General features: G+C 45.1%; 1 protein-coding gene across 2 annotated transcripts in view; it reads right to left on the bottom strand.

Annotated features, from left to right (window-relative positions):
* ccbe1 (collagen and calcium binding EGF domains 1) overlaps nt 1-20,576 on the bottom strand; it is a 134,738-nt gene that overhangs the window by 112,552 nt on the left and 1,610 nt on the right. The gene's annotated exons all lie outside the window — the stretch shown is intronic.

Below are 20,576 nucleotides of genomic sequence, written 5' to 3'. Positions count from 1 at the left end.
GGAAGGGCACAACTCTATCAGCTGAGTAACAATGTTGACCAAAGTGTTGAGTGCTACAGTGTATGTTAGTATATTAGGACAAGTGCATGGACAGTAAGGTTAGTTAGGGTTAGATTGATATATATATTTTTTTTTCAGATAATGGTTGAAGAAGTGCGAGTAGAGAGAGTAGAGCGAGAGAGAGTAGAGATAGTAGAGATATAGAGAGATAGATAGAGTAGAGAGATAGAGATAGATAGAGAGAGATAGAGTAGAGAGAGCGTAGAGAGGAGAGAGAGAGAGAGAGAGAGAGAGAGAGAGAGAGGAGAGAGAGAGAGAGAGAGAGAGAGAGAGAGAGAGAGAGAGAGAGAGAGAGAGAGAGAGTAGAGAGAGAGAGTAGATAGAGAGAGAGAGAGTAGAGAGAGAGAGAGTAGAGAGAGAGAGAGAGAGTAGAGAGAGAGAGAGTAGAGAGAGAGAGAGAGAGAGTAGAGAGAGAGAGAGAGAGTAGAGAGAGAGAGAGAGAGAGAGAGAGAGAGAGAGAGAGAGAGAGAGAGAGAGAGAGAGAGAGAGAGAGAGAGAGAGAGAGAGTCGAAGGGATGTGCTGCTGCAGGGACTGGTGCTGGTACTCCAAATCCATCACAGGAGGAATGTTCCACAACACTAACAACATGTCCTCCCCTGCTCTCACCATGATAACTCAAGAGCTTTCTGAGGGACGGGCCATGGAAGTCACCCCACGCACATCAGTTTAACCTCGTGACCCCCGTCTCCCCTCCTCTCCCTCTTCCTCGCTGTGTGACAATGAACCTCCTCAACGCTTTTGACCTAAACCCGCCTAGACAACGGCTCCTCTCGGTTCGGCCAAACAATAGCTTGAGTCTCACATCTAGAGAGCCAATGTCACCAACCCCCCCCCCCCCTAACCCCCACCCCTCGGTGTTCTCCTTCTCCGCCTCGCCTCCATGCATGTTCTCCCAGAAGGCCACTGGAAACACTCCTATCAGCAAATCTTTAACCTACATGTACTTTGTACTATTGTGTTTCACTATTAAATCCATATTGATCATGAAGATCTGTCAACGATCATAATTAATGAATCAGGTTCCACCGCACTCCTCATCTGATCTACGGTTGCACAATTTGGGGAATATTCAAAGGTGGAACTACGTGGAACGGGAATATTATGGGAAATAATGGCACTATAATGGGAATTAATGGGACTATATGGGAGTTACAGTAAATGGGGATATTTTAACGAAAACATGACACGAGGCCCAGTATCTTATTATGTGCATTTCCCCAAAACACAAGTTCACTATTATTGTGGGGGCGACAGTGGCTCAGGAGGTAGAGCGGTCGTTTGGTAATCAGAAGGTTCCCGGTTAAATTCCAGCTCCTACCGACAGTATTGTCCTTGAACCCTACCTGCTCCCGGTGAGAAGGTCGGCACCTTGCATGGTCGCCTCCGCCGTCGGTGGTGTGAGTGAGTGGGTGAGTTGTAAAGCGCTTTGGATAAAAGCGCTATATAAATGTAGTCCATTTACCAATGCAGTCCATTTATACGACTTTTTTAATTTTTTTATTCCTTAGACCCTAATCCTAATCCCAGATATATATATATATATATACTGTATAAATATATATACATAAAATGCTTTGGAAAGGCTTTCTCTCCAGCACTGAACCCATCAGAATAATGTGGGACTTTTATCTCCATGGTGACAGTGGAGATAGCACGCTGGGAGACTTTATAACAGAGGCAACACAAAAAAGACGGAGTGTGATACGGCGTGGCCATTCCTCACTGCCTCTGGTTGATGGATGAGGCCGGTAGCTGGAGGTGGGTAACCATAACAAAGAGAAGCAACCACAGCAGGCCGTCGCCATCGTCTCACTACACCACTTGATCTCCGCTCTCGCTTGGCGTATACATCGGGCTTAAATCTGACATACGAGGATCGTTAAGCTTGGCACGGCCACTAAAACTCCCTTCCTAAGCCATTGGACTCTTGTGACCTTTTCTACTGTGTGTGGGAGTCACCAGCCGTCCTCATAGATACCCTATAGGGAGTGGTTACGTCATTGCTGTTTCCCGCACGGTCCACCCAACTTGAAATAGCAATTTACTCTGGCGGCTGGGTGGCGCAGCGGACAATGCGCTTGTCACCAACGCAAGACACACTGCAGGTATCGAATCCAGCTGTCAGCGTTGCTTCTGGCTTGGCCGGCCGTCATAGTCAAGTCAAGTCAAGTCAAGAGTTTTATTTGTCACGGCATACAGGTATACAATGAATTGCGGGTGGTCTTGCCCGCAACAATGTGCAATAACATATAATAGAATCAACATTGTGCAATAAACAAGTAACATTGTGCAATAAACAAGTAACATATTAGGGCATATCGGTATATGTACATAAGTTATTTACAGAGTATGGAGGACATGCTAGGTCCTTTGGTAGTGTCTTTCTGTACATGCTAATTTATACAATCTCCGGTTATACTATACTATTTTTTAAAGTGACCTTTCCTTAGTGGCCATAAGTGTGGGCGTGTGCAGCATGAGTGTGTGCTTGCTCATGTTAAAGTGGCTGCTAGTGTGTGAGCATGTACAGTGTGTGTGTCGTGTGTGTGCTCATGTGTGCTTGTGTGTGGAGAGTTCAGTGTTCAAGGCTCTGATGGCCTGGGGGAAGAAGCTGAGCCGAAGCCTCTCTGTCCTAGTAGCTGGTGTTCGCAGGCGTCTGCCTGACCTCAGCAGCATGAACAGGCTGTTGTTGGGGTGGTGTGGGTCTTTCATTATTCTGCAGGCTCTGGATTTGCACCTCTTGTTGTATAGAACCTGCAGGGGTGGTAGTGCAATACCCATGGTACGCTCGGCTGAGCGCACCACTCTCTGTAGGGCCTTCTTGTCCTGTGCCGTGCTGTTTCCATACCAGGCAGTGATGTTTCCAGTCAAGATGCTCTCTACAGCTCCGGAGTAGAAGGACTGGAGTATCTTCCCAGATACTCTGAACTTCCTTAACTGTCTCAGGTGGTAGAGGCGTTGCTTCGCCTTTTTTACGACTGAGTCTACTGTATGTGTGTTGTCCATGTCAGATCCTCTGCGATGTGGACCCCCAGGTACTTAAAGCTGCTCACCCTGTCCACGGTAGCCCCGTTTATCCTCAGTGGTGTGTGTGTCTCCTGCTGTCCTCTCCTATAATCCACGATCAGCTCCTTGTTCAGGAGCAGGCTGTTGTCCTGGCACCAGCGTTCCAGTACCTCTCGTCGTTGTCCGAGATCAGCCCCACCACCACTGTGTCGTCCGCAAACTTCACTATGGAGTTGGAGCTGAACTTGGCCACACAGTCATGTGTGTATAGTGAGTACAGTAGGGGGCTCAGAACACAGCCCTGGGGGGACCCGATGCTCAGGGTGATGGTGTTGGCGGTCTGACCCCCCACCCTGACCGCCTGGGGCCTTTCACTCAGAAAGTCCAGTATCCAGGCGCTCAGAGCGGAGCTCAGACCCAGCTCGATCAGCTTGTCCACCAGTCTGGTGGGGACTATGGTGTTGAACGCTGAGCTGTAGTCAATGAACAACAGTCTCACATAGCCCCCCTTCTGACGGTCCAGGTGAGAGAGGGTGCTGTGCAGTACTTGGGAGACCGCATCGTCAGTGGACCTGTTTGGCCTGTATGCAAATTGCATAGGGTCCATATCACTGGGGAGGGAGGCACAAATGTGATCCTTGACCAGCCTCTCGAAACATTTCATGGCCACAGAGGTGAGTGCCACCGGTCTGTAGTCATTGAGACCTGCTGGGGAGGGTTTCTTTGGTACCGGGATAATGGTGGACATCTTGAAGCAGGCAGGGACCACTGACTCCTTCAGGGATCGATTAAATATGGGGCTAGCTGGTTAGCACAGGACTGACTCGATTGGCAGTCAGCGGGAGGGAAGCCGGTGGGTGGGTCTGGGTCGTTGTGGACAGCAACTCCTACAGTTCGGTCGGGGCGCCTGCACAGCGAGGGAAGGATCTATGAGAGGTAGTGTGACCTTCCACACGTTACACTCTCCCAGTGAGAGTCCGCGCTGCCAGGTGAAAAGAAGCGGTGGGCTGGCTACACATGTGTCGGAGGAAGCATGTGATAGTCTCCGCCCTCCCAGACCGACGGTAGGGGGTAGAGTGCGCAACGACCAAGAAGGGGATTGGGAATTGGCATAACAACTAACATTGGGAGGGGAGAAAAACGGAAAAAAGAAGGGGGAAAAAGATAATTAAAAGAAATATATATTTGCAATGTACTCTCAATGGACACATTTCTAAATCGTCTCGTTTAAAACAAATAAAGCATGAACATTGGCATGGTATACCTTTCTGTGTGTATTCATCCACAATCTATAGCTCAACTCAACATGAAATAATTCACAATTAATCGTAAAAGTAGCAAGATAACAACATTTATGTTTTCGTTGACTGAGAAACTACACAATGGCCGTGACATGTATTAGGCGACAGCACTGAACAGGTAAGTGTAGTTATTTTCTAACAACAAATTAAACAACCTTTTAACTAACTTTATTTCAACCAAAAATGCTTAAACAATAATGTTAGTGATAGTCTAGAAGGGAACAAATTTTTTGCAAAAATGGAAAGCTTGTCAATGTTCATGAGGCAGAATTATTACAATAGCCGATAATACATTTTCCCAATGATAAATCCCTGTACGGGTGGACCGTGCGGGGAAACTAAAGTGACATCAGACTACACCTCCATATATACCCTACCCTAGATACCCACACGCTTCAGTATCTATGTCCACTCCTTGAATACATTTAGACAGATTCTATAATCTATACTCAATGTATACCTACCTACTTTAACTGTCTACAACTGCCCTACACTGTAATCATAGTAATCATAATAATCATAACTACCTACCTCATACTATAGTTTACCCTGTATATATGTCTGTACATATAATCCTTTTACATATCTGTAGATACTATATCTATATCTTGTATGTACACATTCCTTTTTTTTATTATGTTTTTGGTAGATTTGTATTTGTTTATTGGACAAGTCCGGCAGAGAGGAAGGATGGGAGAGAGATATGGGGGAAGACATTCGGCAAAGGTCGCTGGGTCAGCGAGTCGAACCCGGGACGGCCGGGTTGCACTACAGTGCGTTGCGTGGTGCGCCACCCTGGCGCCCCCCTATGTACACATTCCTTCCTACTCTTACTAGTTATGCTGCTGGCCAGTATAACTTACTACCATACTTAGGGGCGTAGCTGTAGATTCTGGGCCCCATGAAAGAATGTATTAGTGGGCCCCCTATTAATGCGAGCGCGCAATAGCGCGCGCAAGATTTTTTTTTGCCATTTGTTTATTGATGAAAACGCATAATATGGTTTTTACCTATACATTCGGATCAGCAGTTCAGCACCTGCACTGTTGGTGGGTGAGCCTAGTAAAGGATGTCGCATTGCGTTCATCTTCAATGAATGGACCAATGCAATAGTCTACCAAAGAACCTTGAGTCGCACTAGGCTGGGAACAACCCTGGGTCAAGTGATAGTAAACTGGACTGGACGAACAACATCGAGGCCCTACAGGAAGGGACAGAGCAGACTGTTCTTCCTGAGAAGGCTCAGGTCTTTTAATGTCTGCAGCAAACTGCTGCAGATGTTCTACCAGTCTGTGGTTGCTGGTTCCAAGTTCCAAGTTTTAATACTCTTATCAACATGCGAGTCAACAAATGCTTGCTTTATGCAGCCATTTAACACAAAAGGATGACCCTCATGTATTGCAAATTTGCATCAAATTCAAAACAGAGTGATGCACAAAATAACTTAAAAGAAAATAATAATTTAAAACAATGAATAAAGTGTGCATGAAATAATAGGGGAAAGAAAACGTTAGGAACTTGTTACATTCACCCACACAAGGGCTGAGTAATCACACACCCCCCCCCCCCTCTCTCTCACACACACTCTCCCAGCTCTCTTTCTCTCTTGCCCCTTCCTCACACACACACACACACACACACACACACACACACACACACACACACACACACACACACACACACACACACACACACACACACACACACACACACACACACACACACACACACACACACACACACACACACACACACACACACACACACACACACACACACACACACACACACACACACACACACACACACACACACACACACACACACACACACACACACACACACACACACACACACTTCAGAAACAAACATAGTATCAATGAGAGCATAAATCATACACCTGAGTGATGTAATTATTATTTTTTGGCCCCCCCCCCCCCCCAGTGCTGGGCCCTTGGAATCATCCTAAGCTACCCCCCCCCCCCCCCCCCAGCTACACCCCTGACCATACTGTCTTTACACCTGTATCACTGTACATATTAATAGTACAACTCTGTACATATATCTGATTAGCAGTTTAGCACTATTACTCAGTAGTACTAATTTATATCATTTATATCCAGTTTAATCACCTGGATAAACTGATTGGATGCCAAACGTATTTTTGTTGTACTGTACTTGTGCTGTATAATGACAATACATTTTGAATCTAATCTAATTTCCGGTGAAGTGGCCTTTTACAAGCTCTCCCCCAGTGGCATATCGAAAGGAAACAGATGAACGGTCTTTTCTTTGACGGGACCTCTTCACGGCCTAACATCTCAGAGAATAACACAGATGGATTCAAGTGATGTCATTACTCATCTCAGGGTCAGGGATCTGGCTTATGATGAGTTCTTCTGTCACATATTGATGAGTTATGTCATAAATTATATGTGTGCGTATAGGCAGTTTTACGGGAATTATGTTGTGAGTGGGAACAGTCTGGACCCAATAGAATTCCCAAGTCAGTCATCGCATTAGCAAACATTGCAACAGAAAGTTATTGATGTAGTGGCTGGGTGGCATAGCGGAGATTGCGCTCGTCACCAATGCAAGAGACTCCGGTATCGAATCCCAGTCTCAGTATTGCCTTCGGCTTGGGCCGGCCGTCGTACTGGCTCATTTGGCAGAGTCAGCGGGTGGAAGTCGATGGGTGGGGATTGGACGTTGTGGACAGCGACCCCTACAGGTCGGTTGGGAGACGCCTGCACAGCAGAGACAGGAAGTGGCGAGGGTAGTGTGAGCCTCCCATGCGTTACACCTCGCCAATGAGAGTCCGCGCTGGCAGGCGAAAAGATGTGACAGGCTGCCTCCTCGTGTACCGGAGGGGACACGTGATGCAAGGCTTCTATCCTCTCTACAACCGACCAGTGGGGGGCATAGTCGAGCAACGTTCAAGACAGGGGAGGGGAGAATTGGATACACGAAATTGGGATGGGAGAAAAATAAGGAGAAAAAATGGATAACATTTTTTATTTCACTTTGAAACAGCACTGATGAATTGTGTCATATTGTTTTGGAGAGTTTGAAACAGCAACATCTCATTGTGCTTCAGTAATGGAGACTATAACATAACTATATAACAGGGTATGCACTAACTGTGGTCAAATGTCTGTGGTACAAGGACACACAGTTGTATTGATGCAAAGCATTCCCACATGGTTTGAACATGTCTTTCATGCCTGTGGGCCACCACTAGGGGCAGAGTGGCTAACCATTGTGGTGGAACCGGACTCATCAATCATGCTCGTAGACCAGACCTGGGCATTGTACGGCCCACGGGCCAAATACGGCCCGCGGGATGATTCTGACCGGCCCACAAAAGATTACATCATAATTAAAAAAATCTTTTTATTTTTAATTTTTTTTTTCCTTTTTTCTTTTCATGTCAACGTTCACACGCACAATATACGCTTACCTAGGATTTGACTTGATTCAACAACAAAGCAGTCAGGGAAATGGCAAGCCAAAAACGGTCAAAAGGGTGGTTATTTGATGTTTGGAATTTTTCTTTTACAACTGAGGTAGGTAGATTACATTTTTAGAGACTAAAGTACAGAAAAAAGGTACCGTTGGGTACCGGTATCGATTATCGGTTCAAATGTGAACGGTACCCATCCCTACTGAGCACACAACTGCAGGGCAAGGTCATTTTTGCTCATGAAATGCATAGCCATGTGAAAGCCTTCATGACAAAGTTGCAATTAATTTCAAGGCAACTAGGCAGCAACAATCTCGAACACATGAAAACCCTGAAAGAAGTCAAACCATCAGATGATCACCGGCACAGGTACTCATCCATGTTAGGAGAGGAGAACTGCATGATGAATTTTCAAGGCGTTTTCAAGATTTTAAAAAGGTTGAGGATGAAATGCAGCTGGTTTCCTCTCCCTTTACCTGCAGTGTTGATAGTGCACCCACTGATGTTCAGCTTGAACTCATTGACCTGCAGTCTGATTCACGACTGAAAGAGCACTTTAAGTCAGCATCACTGCTAGAGTTCTACTCTGCTCTCAAGGAGGAGAACTTTCCAAACATGGGGAGACATGCTCAGTTGGTTCTCTTTGGATCCACCTACATATGTGAACAGACATTCTCAGTCATGAAGTTTACCAAATCCAGGTACAGATCCTCTCTCACTGATGAACATGTCAGCTGTGCTTCGCATCTCCACCTCAGACATTCAACCTGACTTTGATGGACTTGTTAAAGCTCAAAAGAGACTGGATTTCTCACACTGAATGAAAAAAAAATAACTGAAGAACACTAAAATGTGGGAATATAACAAGTGAAATAGGACACTTGATCCTTTTCTTTTTTCTGCACAGTTAAAAAAAAGAACTGAAGAACACTAAAATGTGGAAATATAACAAGTGAAATGGGACACATGATATTTTTTTTGCACAGTTCTGAAAACATTAAATGTAAAGTCAAAAAGGCTACAAAACTGGGACACTTTTCTTTACACAGTTACACAGTTCAGTGACATGTCTTGTTTATTTTAGCTACAAAGATGATGTGATGTCTTTAGAAATCTAAGAAAATCCTTGTTTCAATAGTATATGAAACTCAAAATGCCCTTTGTTATTAATGTGACTGAAAATGAGTTAAATGTTTCACATTTTGTTTATCATTATTATTATTTATCATTTTAGAAATTCTATTTGAATAAATGATATTTTTTAAAGCTAACCTCACCTTTTAATTGCCAAATAATAATATACACTCTTACCAGTGGTCAAAACAATGCCATTTACAGCTTTTTATATAGACATTAAATGTATATTATGCATAATTGAGTTCAGAATTTTGGCCCGGCCCTCCAAAATATTTTCAGTTGCTCATTTGGCCCCATGGGAAAGATAATTGCCCACCCCTGTCGTAGACGGATCTTCATGATCAATATAGGTTTAATTGTGAAAACACACAGTGCAATGTACATGATTAAATTAGCTCTCATCCCGGCCAGCTAGGAGAACACTGAAAGTCCTTATGCAAATGACATGTCCTCAGCTTGTGACTGCAACTTGTTCTTGTTCGCGGATGACTCAGCCCTGCTGGTCTCTGACAAGAACAAGTTACAGGTCTAAAAAACCCTCAGCTCTGAACTCGGCAGAATCTGCACCTGGCTCGCTGATAACAAACTATCATTACACCTGGGTAAAACAGAGTCCATTCTCTTCGGATCAAATAACAAAACTCAGCAAGACCGACGGCTTCTCAGTTACAGTGGGTGACAATATTGTCACAATGAAAGATGAAATTACATACCTAGGTTCCATCCTAGAGGCAAATCTTTCCTGTGACAAAATGGCATCCAAGGTAATAAAAAAAGTCAACCAACAAACTATATTCTTGTACCGGATCTCCTCTCTGGTAAACAAGAATACCCTGAAGACTCTGGCAGGAGCACTCACTCAAGGGTACTACAACTATGCTTGCACCTCATGGTACCAAAGCACCTCAAAGGCGCTAAAAACAAGATTACGAACATCACAAAACAAACTGGTCAGACTTCTACTTGACCTTACCCCTAGAACCCACCTCACCCCTGCCCACTTTGACAACCTAGGATGGCTTAGAGTAGACGACAGAGTACAGCAACTTGCAATGGGCCTGGTCTACAAGATACACTATACGACTAAGGTACCCATGTACATGTCAAAATACTTTCCAAAGGTCAGTGAATACCACGACCACAACACCAGAGGAAGCTCAACAAATCATGTTAAACCCAGATTCGGCTCAAACAAGGGACTAAACACGTTTCGCAATTATGCCACATCAATGTGGAACGCCCTACCCACAGCTGTAAAGGAATGTGAATCCCTACCCACATTCAATTGAGCCGTACTGTATTGTACCCATTCTGCAATCTGTTAAATAAAGTTTTCATTCATTCATTCAAAGAAGGAAAGAGACACTGATCTTAAGAGTAGAGAGGGGGGGGGGGGGGGGCTTGAACCCCTTGGCTCTCACCAAGGTGTGAGATATTCCTCCATACCATGGCTGGCTGACTCACTGACTGACTGATAGAATGTATGAGAGAGTGAGTTAGTTACATTACCAGTCTATGGCTATGTTCACACTGCAGATGAAGTGGCCCAAATCTGATTTATTTGCTTCAACAGTGTGAACACTAACAGCACAAGTCACATGGAATCTGATCTTTTCAATTCTGATTTGGACCACTTTCATAATGTTGTCCTAAATCAGATACAGGTCCGATTTTTTGCAATGTGACCTCAGTCTGAACAGTCGTGCAACTTTCATGCGACTTTTACGTTACTCTAGATTAACATTTGTCACAGTCTTTTTACGTCCATCTTTGTTTATTGTTTTATTGTATTAGCGCATGCAGGTCAGTTCACACTGGAGTCTGATATTGGCCAAACAAAATAAATCTGATCTGAGCAATACATCTGAATTAGAGCACTATAAGGCTTGCAGTGTGAACTATGAGGTGCTTCACATCTAAGAAGAAAACAGTACACATTTATATGCTGTACTGTATTGCAGCAACTGAGTCAGCATATATGAAGCGAGACAGCCAGGTATTGTTATTCATTTCATGTTTGATTTCTGTGATTTTCATCAGCCTTATCTCGTTCTAAATAAGCGCAGGGCTAATTTTAGCAGAACGCAACAGAACTGTTGGGAAACAGCTTGGACCTGTGCCACGCGTCGTTCCGCTACGGCAAGATGGATATTTTAACATCAGAAAACCCTTGATTCAACTTTCGAAGGGGGGGTATTAAATTAAACATAACAAATTGCAACAGGTCTATGGTGAAAAAAAGTTTCCTTGTTTTTTCTCTCCGTTTAAAGCGCTAACTTTCCCTTGTAATTCAAGCCAAGTGGTGAGGGGGAAAAAAGTACTTCTTCGCTCAAACTCAATTCACAGTCGGATATTAATAAACTCAAACATGCCTTCACTCAACGCAGACACTCTATCTTGGGTGTTTTCCTGGAGACAGGGGGACCCTCGAGTGGAACATTCGTCTTGAGGATACGCTTTGGAGTGGAATAAAAAAGTTTGGTGAATTTATTACTGCTTTGCCATTGGGCCTCACGGGGCAAAACACGGCGTGTGAAAAAGCATGGACGCACTGCCAGTCACGCACGCACGCACGCACGCACGCACGCACGCACGCACGCACGCACGCACGCACGCACGCACGCACGCACGCACGCACGCACGCACGCACACACACACACACACACACACACACACACACACACACACACACACACACACACACACACACACACACACACACACACACACACACACACACACACACACACACACACACACACACACACACACACACAGTTACACAACCACATCTACCTTTCCAGTGCTATGTTCCGGGACGTCCTAACATGCATCCCGTTGCCTCATTCCCTAGAATTCTCCCGACTTCTGACGGCATTTTCAGTAATGTGCACGGAGAGCTCGCCTAATGGTGAGGTCTCCTCTAATAAAAGACATCTGGAGAGCGACGTCTGTGATGCATATTAATCATTGCAAATTGCCTAATATTCCTGCCTCACTTTGCAAGTGCAATAAACAAGTTTTCCAGAGCCGCGTTTCATCGCGGAATAATCTCCTCCCACTTAACGAGTGTTGTATGAATGCATTGTTTAAACTGGGAACTCATTAGGAGTAAATAGGATAATACATCTGTTCTATATAGAAGACTTTGTATGCTCTGAAGGGATTCGTCATTTTAGTTGTATTATTTGTTATTTCAAAGTCTGGCCATGACAAAGTCCATACATTTTATACATTATTTTCTAATCTAATTCATTTCCTGCATTGTACTGGAAGCCCACTGAGCTTTCTTGGCTTTCCTGATCTTTCTTTTTGAGTTTTCCTCTACATCTGCAGTCATTCTAATTTTCCAAGGCAGAATGTTCATAGTGGAATCAGGACCAAAGTAGCCGGCCAAGAGAACAAACCCGTAAATCTGACCGGAGAGACTCCCAACTGGGGGGGGGTTGCTGAATCCTTCAGGCCGTGTCGTGGATAGATGGATAAGAACGGATACACAGCCACCGGAGAGGGCGACAATAAATGGGCGTTCGACAACAGCGATCACAGCTGCATTTCCCTTGTCGACAGCTGTTCAGAGAGGAGGAGCCGTAGAGAACCCCCTCGGGGAGTCGTGCACGGAGTATACGTTCGAAAATGCAATTTGGAATGCAGCCTCAGACGCAAGTAAACGTGGTGGAAACGGAATCCCAACCTGAGCATGACATAAGAGCAAAATGGTTGAACGGCAAGTTGAATGATCCGCTTGGAGGACGCTACTCAGGGGGGGGGGGGGGTGGGTGAACAGATACATGCAACCCATATTGGTGCGTGGTGAGGATATGACCTGGAGCGGCGTCTCCGTAGTATTGGAACATGACTGGGCACGAGGCACTGCAGCGATTAGAACGTCTACAAAGTTAATGGGGAATCCGGACTCCAGCGGCAGACGATGGATAGCTTTCTCCCCCAAGGCTGATTCACACGGCCGATGACAAAATGTCTGGGGGGGGCGGACGAACACAATAAACACTTGTCTCGAGAGCCGCCCCTGCAGTTATTCACTGAGAAAGGAGTGCTGGGAAACGCAACAAGTGTTTGGATCGGCTAAAGTACACGTGATCTTTTTCTCACAGCGGGGGGTGGGAGAGGAATGTTGCCGTTATACTCGCCGTGTTTCTGTCTTTCCCCCTCTAACCTTTATCTAACCTATAGATTTACCCATACTGTATGACCTTTGAACTCTGCTGCCTATACTCAATTTATACCTACCTGGGGCGGCTGGGTGGCGCAGCGGACATTGCACTCGTCACCAACGCAAGAGACACCGGGTTCGACTCCGGCTGTCGGCGTTGCCTCCGGCTTGGGCCAGCCGTCATACTAACTCAATTGGTCGATGGGTGGTAATCTGGACGTTATGGACAGCGACTCCTACAGGTCGGTTGGGGATGCCTGCACAGCAGAGACAGGAAATGGCGGCGGTAGTGTGAGCCTCCTACACGTTACTCCTCGCCAATGAGAGTCCGCGCTGGCGGGTGAAAAGATGTGACAGGCTGCCTCCTCGTGTATCGGAGGGGACACGTGATGCAAGGCTTCTATCCTCCCTACAACCGGCCAGTGGGGGGCATATGCGAGCAACGTTCAAGACAGGGGAGGGAAGAATTGGAACAGTGGAATTGGGATGGGAGAAAAATTGAAAAAAAAGAGGAGAAAAAGTGGATCAAAAAATGTATACCTACCTACTGCTTTCACTGTCTGCAACTGCCCTACACTGTAATCATAATAATCACAACTACCTACCTCATACTATAGTCTACCCATATAATGCTGTATGATAACATGTACAATAGTGCTTTATATACCATATATATACACATTTATACATTTATATACACCTGCAAATAACCCATACAACTCTGCATGATAGCATGTACATTAATGCTGTATATACCGTATACATATATTTATTCTTACCGTATATACTGAATATCTATCCACATCTATCTGTACATACCTGCATATAATCCTTTTTACATATCTGTACAGTAGATACTATATCTACAGTATATCTGTACATATCCCTTACCTACTCTTACTAATTACGCTGCTGGCCAGTATGATTTACTACGATAGTGTCTTTATATGTATCACTGTACATATTAATACTACAACTCTGTACATGCATCTGATTAGCACTATTACTCAGTAGTACTAATTAATATATCTTATACCCAGCTTACACGTTACTGTCTGTTACATTTGCGCTCTGGTTGGATGCCAAACTTCTTTTTGTTGTACTGTACTTGTATAATGAATCTAATCTAATCTAATCTAATTTCCGGTGAAGGAGACTTTTTACAAGCTCTCCCCCAGTGGCATAATCTAATCTAATCTAATTTGCTGAGCACAAAGGCTCTTTATCAGCAGCTACTCCTATTCACATAGTTAAACGCAATTTACCTATCTTAAGCCCCGCCTTTTTCCCTGATCCTCCAATCATGGCCCTCGCTGTGTCCGAACGAAGCAACAGTTGCGATCGGAGGATCAAGAGAAGAGGGCTGGGCTTGAGACAGGTCGATTCAGACACACGGTCGTGCCGACCCCTCGGCCTTGACTCGCTGCATGGAGTGAACTCGAGTTCCCCTGGAATGCTGGAGCTTCAGAGGAGAGGGAAGTAGTGGGGGAGGAGGTGGAGCAGAGGATAGGAGGAGGTGAGGAGAGGTGGAGGAGAGGAGGTGGAGAGGAGGTAGAGAGGAGAGGAGAGGAGAGGAGAGGAGAGGAGAGGAGAGGAGAGGAGAGGAGAGGAGAGGAGAGGAGAGGAGAGGAGAGGTGAGGAGAGGTGGAGGAGAGGAGGTGGAGGAGAGGAGAGGAGGTGGAGAGGAGGTGGAGAGGAGGTGGAGAAGAGGTGGAGAGGAGAGGAGAGGTGAGGAGAGGTGGAGGAGAGGAGAGGAGGTGGAGAGGAGAGGAGAGGAGAGGTGAGGAGAGGTGGAGGAGAGGAGGTGGCGGAGAGGAGAGGAGAGGAGAGGAGAGGAGAGGAGAGGAGAGGAGAGGAGAGGAGAGGAGAGGACAACAAACTGCTCGGGACCTCCAGAAACATTTGGAAGAATAACAAAGCAACAATTACACACGCCACATATCAATTACGTGTGACCGTTGCAGCTTTGGAGCCGAAAGACTGGATTTCTCTGCTCTAATGCTTCTCTCCCAGAGAGAAACCTCTGTGTTGGGGGCTCGCCGAGTGTACACAATAAATCAAGCCAATGTAATCACTGCTTCATGTAATCGCTTGTCACCTAAGCAAAGTCATAAACAAAGATTATTCCTGCGTTGTTTATCCTGTGATACTTTAACCCAACGGGATCTGGCTCTCATCTCGGATTTTCAGACACGTCATCATCTGATGCTTCTGGCCTTGATCACTGCCAACATGTCTTCATTCATAATCAATTGTCTAAGGTCTCATTGAGAGTGGCGATGACATATAATAGGACCCAATTAAGCGCTTAGTCCTCTGCTACCAGACGCTTAAAACTTTCCTCGTTTTTCTTCACATGTCCAGGAGGATTATAATCACACAGTATAGCTAGGGTACAACATGCAGACAGAAAATACGCTTGTTAGAACGTTTGTACCCCGGGGAAGATCATAATACAAGTATATTTAATTCAATGGCAGTAAAACATTGTTTGTACCAATAGATCAATTGTATCAGGTGCTGTCAATTAATCTGAGAGAAAAGATTCCCTATAACTCCCTATACTTTAGGGATTAGATTAGATTCAAATGTATTGTCATTATACAGCACAAGTACAGTCCAACAAAAATAAGTTTGGCATCCAACCAGAGTGCAAATGTAAATAGTAAAGTGCAATAGTAATATACAATGTACAGGTGATTAAACTGGGTATAAAAGATATAAATTAGTACTAATGAGTAATAGTGCTAATCGAATGTATGTACAGAGTTGTAGTATTAATATGTACAGTGATAGGTATAAAGACACTATGGTAGTATGTTGTACTGGCCAGCAGCGTAACAAGTAAAGGTGCTCCCATAGTCGAGCGGACCGTACACGGAGCGGACTCGCGCGGACTCAAAGCGGACCCAAAGTGGACTCAAAGCAGACCCAAAGCGGACTCCAAGTGCGAAGGTCCAATTTTCTAATGCGCGGACATCCGCGCCGCTGACTTGGTGTCACACAAAACGCTGCTCGGCGTTTTGGTTGACATCGAACTGCATTTAATGTGACGCCGATCTGCATTTTACTCTGACCACTCGCTTTTTCACTCGCAAAAGCTTTTCTAAATGAAGTGTGTAAAACTGCCAGTTTTATTATCGAAATATTGGAAACGGAGATAACATAGAGTCTATGTTATCTCCGTTTCCAATATTTCGAAATAAAACTGGTGTTTTTATTTCATGCAATGCGTGTTTGTCATTTCAGCACCACGCGCTGTCCACCTCATGTTGAGCAAGCCTATAGGTACATTGCACCTCGCTGCCTATAATATATTATAATTATACCTGTTATTCAAGTGTGTAAAACTGCCCGTTTTATTATCGAAATATTGGAAACGGAGATAACATACTCTTTATTTTGACATCGGATGACGAGAACATGACAGAAGTTGAACAGCGTGGGAAGAATTGTGTAAACTGGCGTGAGACATGTAGGAAATTGGTCCGCGGAGGTCCGCTGAGGTACGCTCGACTATGAAAGCTCAAAGAGTCCACGCGGACCTCACAGAGTCCAGTCCGCGTACAGTCCGCTCGACCATGGGAGCACCTTTAGAGTTGGTAAGGGATATGTGTAATGGTTGTGACAACGTCACCTCAAACTTCGATGCCCAGAGGGAGTTTCGAACGCGGATCTCCCACGTCGCGTGCAACAGCACAGACCGCTATACCAAGAAGTGAACTCACTGCTTTGTAACGTGTCTATGTGTCTTTTGAGGATGAGAGTGAGTTTAACCCATAGCACCGCTACTCACCCCAGCCCTTCATGACTGCGCTTCACGATACCATCCGTTACATATGTACAATTATAGATATAGTATCTACACAGTATCTATTTGAGGATTTTTATTTAATTTTTTTTAACATTTCTTCAGAATTCTATCTTGAGGTACGGCTGGGTAGCGCAGTGGACTAAGCACTGGCCTACCACCGCAGAGACTCTGGGATCGAATCCAGCTGTCAGCGGTACCTCCGGCTTGGTCAGTCATCCCTACTAACACAATTGGCAGTATTAGCGGGTGGGAAGCCGGTGGGGTGTGTGTCCTGGTTGTTTGTAAACTGTGACTCCTACTGGTCAGTCGGGGCGCCTGTTCAGCAGGGAGGGGATCTGGGGGTCCTCTGTGGACCCTTGTATTCTGCGTACAGCATAATTAAATAAAACCCATGCTGTATCACTCTGAACACACATAACACCAGAGGTTTCTGGCCCAGTGACAGGCGGGGCATAATATGCCTCCACGTGCACAGCCAGACAGACGAACAGGGTCAAAGTTGGCCTGTGGGCCCCAGTGGATGAGCTGCAAGTTCTCTGGTTGTCTGACACATACCAACTGGATCTTGTGGGCCTGTCTGCTGTCTCCTCTCTGATGTAGTTTCACAACATGGCAAATGCTACAAGAATGATGGTGTGTTTTATCTCTATGTGTCTGTGTCTATGCATGATGTCTATGCGTCATAATGGTCAACAGCATCACAGCCTTACAGAGAAAGTTCTGTCATTGAAATGTAGGCTATGAAAGCTAAAACATATATATAGGCCTATAGATGTTTAACCATTTCACTGCGACAATACAGAAGGTTAACCTTTTCACTGCCACGCGACAAAGGGTTAACCCTTTCACTACCACACCGCAGAAGGTTAACCCTTTCACTACCACACTACAGTGGTAGTGAAAGGGTTAAAGGCCAACCTTCACGTTGTATTTTTGTTCAATAAACAATGTGGACTAGGCCAACGGTGACTTTCATGAAGAAAGAAAAAAAAAGTATTGAAATTGACCCAGTTTTAGCGTTTTTATCAAAACATTTTGACTGCCCAACACAATCACCACGCACGTGGATATTTTAATCAATGGTTCATAACGTGCGTGTGTAATCGAAATGATCTCGTCACAACAGGTGCAGGGCACCAGGGGGCTCACCAGGGGGCGCTGAGAGTCACACACAGCTAGTGGCAGCTAACACTATTGCTCCGTGATTATAGCCATCCATCTCTAAAGCTAACCACTATTTGTAAAAGCCACAACCACGTTACCATATTTGTAATAATGTAAATCATTGTGTCGTTGTACACATATTGTGTTTATAACGTTAGTAGCTAACATAGCTTAGCTTGGTAGCTATTGTGCTAACAACATATCCCGACATCCGGCTCGCTGGCCGGCATGAACGGCCGACCCAAAATGGTTCTCTCCTCTCTGTACACCCCGTCCCCACGGGTACCCTGCCGGGGGGCCCATGGACGCGACAATGGTGGCAGCCTGTAGGGTGCTCGAGCCCGTAAAGGCTAGTGGTACACGATAGCTATGAGCTAACTAATGCTACAGGCTCAAACACCCTACGCTACGGCCGCCGCTGTTGTCGCGTCCACAAGCTCCTCCGCAGGACACCCGCGAGGACGGGGGCACACAAAGAGGAGAGAACCATAGGCTAACGTCAGTGTAGTGGTCCCGACTGTAGCAGGGACGGCGGAGCTATTGGGCTAACTGTGATGCACCGAGTGGGCCACCATTGATATAGTACTATGACCCGGACGGGCAAGGCATTTCCTGAAGTGACGTCACGGCCGTGCTAGCGTCTGATAAGCTTTTAGATTCGGCTCATTAATATGCACCTGTAGTGACGTCGGCGTTTGATAAGCTTTTTTGATTCGCGCGTGCAAGTTATTCGTGCATGGACCTTTTTAACTCTTTCAGAGTGGCATTTCCGGTGTCAAATGGAAAAAAATAAATAATGAAATTATATACCAATGATGTAAACTACCCATAATTGATCAGTAGGGTTTAACCTGGAGGTTGGGCTTTAACCTTCTGTAGTGTATGTAGTGAAAGGGTTAAGAAGCAGTTTGGTATGTAAAAAGAAATAAATGAATAACAAAACAAGTTTGAGGATGTAGTACAAACTGAATCTGATGTAATTTGCACATTCTTCAAGGAGAATGCCACTCAACACAGACCTTTTCCCATGCAAAACACTTCAAACCTTCACTGAGATCCTGTTTCACTGCCTTCTAAGTGGAGACAGGATCAGTCAAACATTTTTATTAATTAGACTGCCGTTCTGGCATATGACTTACAGTATCTCTCGGGAAGAGACCGCGGGCATATTATTAGTGGCGGTGGGCGGCGAAGCCCACAACAATTCCTGGCATGGCGGTGATGAGATTTCTGAGCCGATAGGCGATCGTGTGGTGACTTGTACGGCGCAGGTGGACTCAGACGCTCCCTACGCTGCAGACGGCATTCTCTTGTCTGACTCCGCTAACACCACAACTCTCTCTCTTGTTCAAATAAACGTAATGAAAAACCGCTGACTCCAGCCAATAACCACAAACCATCATAACCATGGGCGAGAGTGTGTGCGTGTGTTACATAAAGATCATGACACGGAGCGCAATGGATTAAAGCCACGCTCAGCGATATTTCATATATGGCACAGAAATGAAACCACGTTCGGTCAACATTTGTGGGAAGATTCTTCAGTGGTGCAATTGAAACATGTAATATTGACTTTGGTTCAAGACTTTCCTTTACGCAACTTGCATCTATCTCACGCTGCTTTTCTGTAAGATCTATTTACGGTTTCATCTTGAACAACGTACACCTTCCTGTTGCAGTGTTCACCGATGACTGACGTGGAAATACACACAGGCCCAAACGGTTCCTCGGGAAACAGAATTAGGCCATGTTCACACTGCAGGCCAGAATCTGATTTATTTGCTCATTATTGTGACTCAGATCAGATTTTTTTTCACAACAATTTGTGAACAGCACAAATCACATGGAATCTGATCTGATTTGGGACACTTTCATATGAGGTCCTAAATCAGATACAGGTCAGATTATTTTGCAACGTGACCTCAGTCAGTGAGATTCAGATTCAGACAACTTTATTGATCCCACGTGGGGCAATTCATATTGTAGCTTTGCACGGGTAACAAAAACATCTCAACAACAACATAGCAACAACAACATTCCATGCTATAGTCCAGTAAAAGTAAAAGTAAAAAAACAAACAACTAGGTGTAAAAGGCTATACTTAAAAGGACTACTGTCTGTATTTAAAAGTCTGATAGCCGAGGGGACAAAAGATTTAGTGTAACGGTTGGTCCTACTCAACGGAACGTTATAACGGCGGCCAGAAGGCAACAGCGAAAACCGCTGAGACAAGGTTGAGTTTGGAGAGGTTGATTTGTGATGCTCGTCCCCTTCTTGGCCACCTGGTCCGTCCAGAGAGAACATAGGTCTCTCTGTTTGACTCCAATTATACTCTAACAATATTCTGTAGGCTGTTCTTATCTTTAATAGATAGGCCACTGAACCAGCCGATAAAAGAAAAAGTCATGCAACTTTCATGTGACTTTTACGTCACTCTAGATTGAAATTTGTCACAA

This window comes from Notolepis coatsorum, assembly GCF_963971535.1.
Source record: "Notolepis coatsorum genome assembly, chromosome: 11".
In the NCBI taxonomy this organism is placed as follows: domain Eukaryota; kingdom Metazoa; phylum Chordata; class Actinopteri; order Aulopiformes; family Paralepididae; genus Notolepis; species Notolepis coatsorum.
This window is presented reverse-complemented; position numbering and strand designations above follow the sequence as displayed.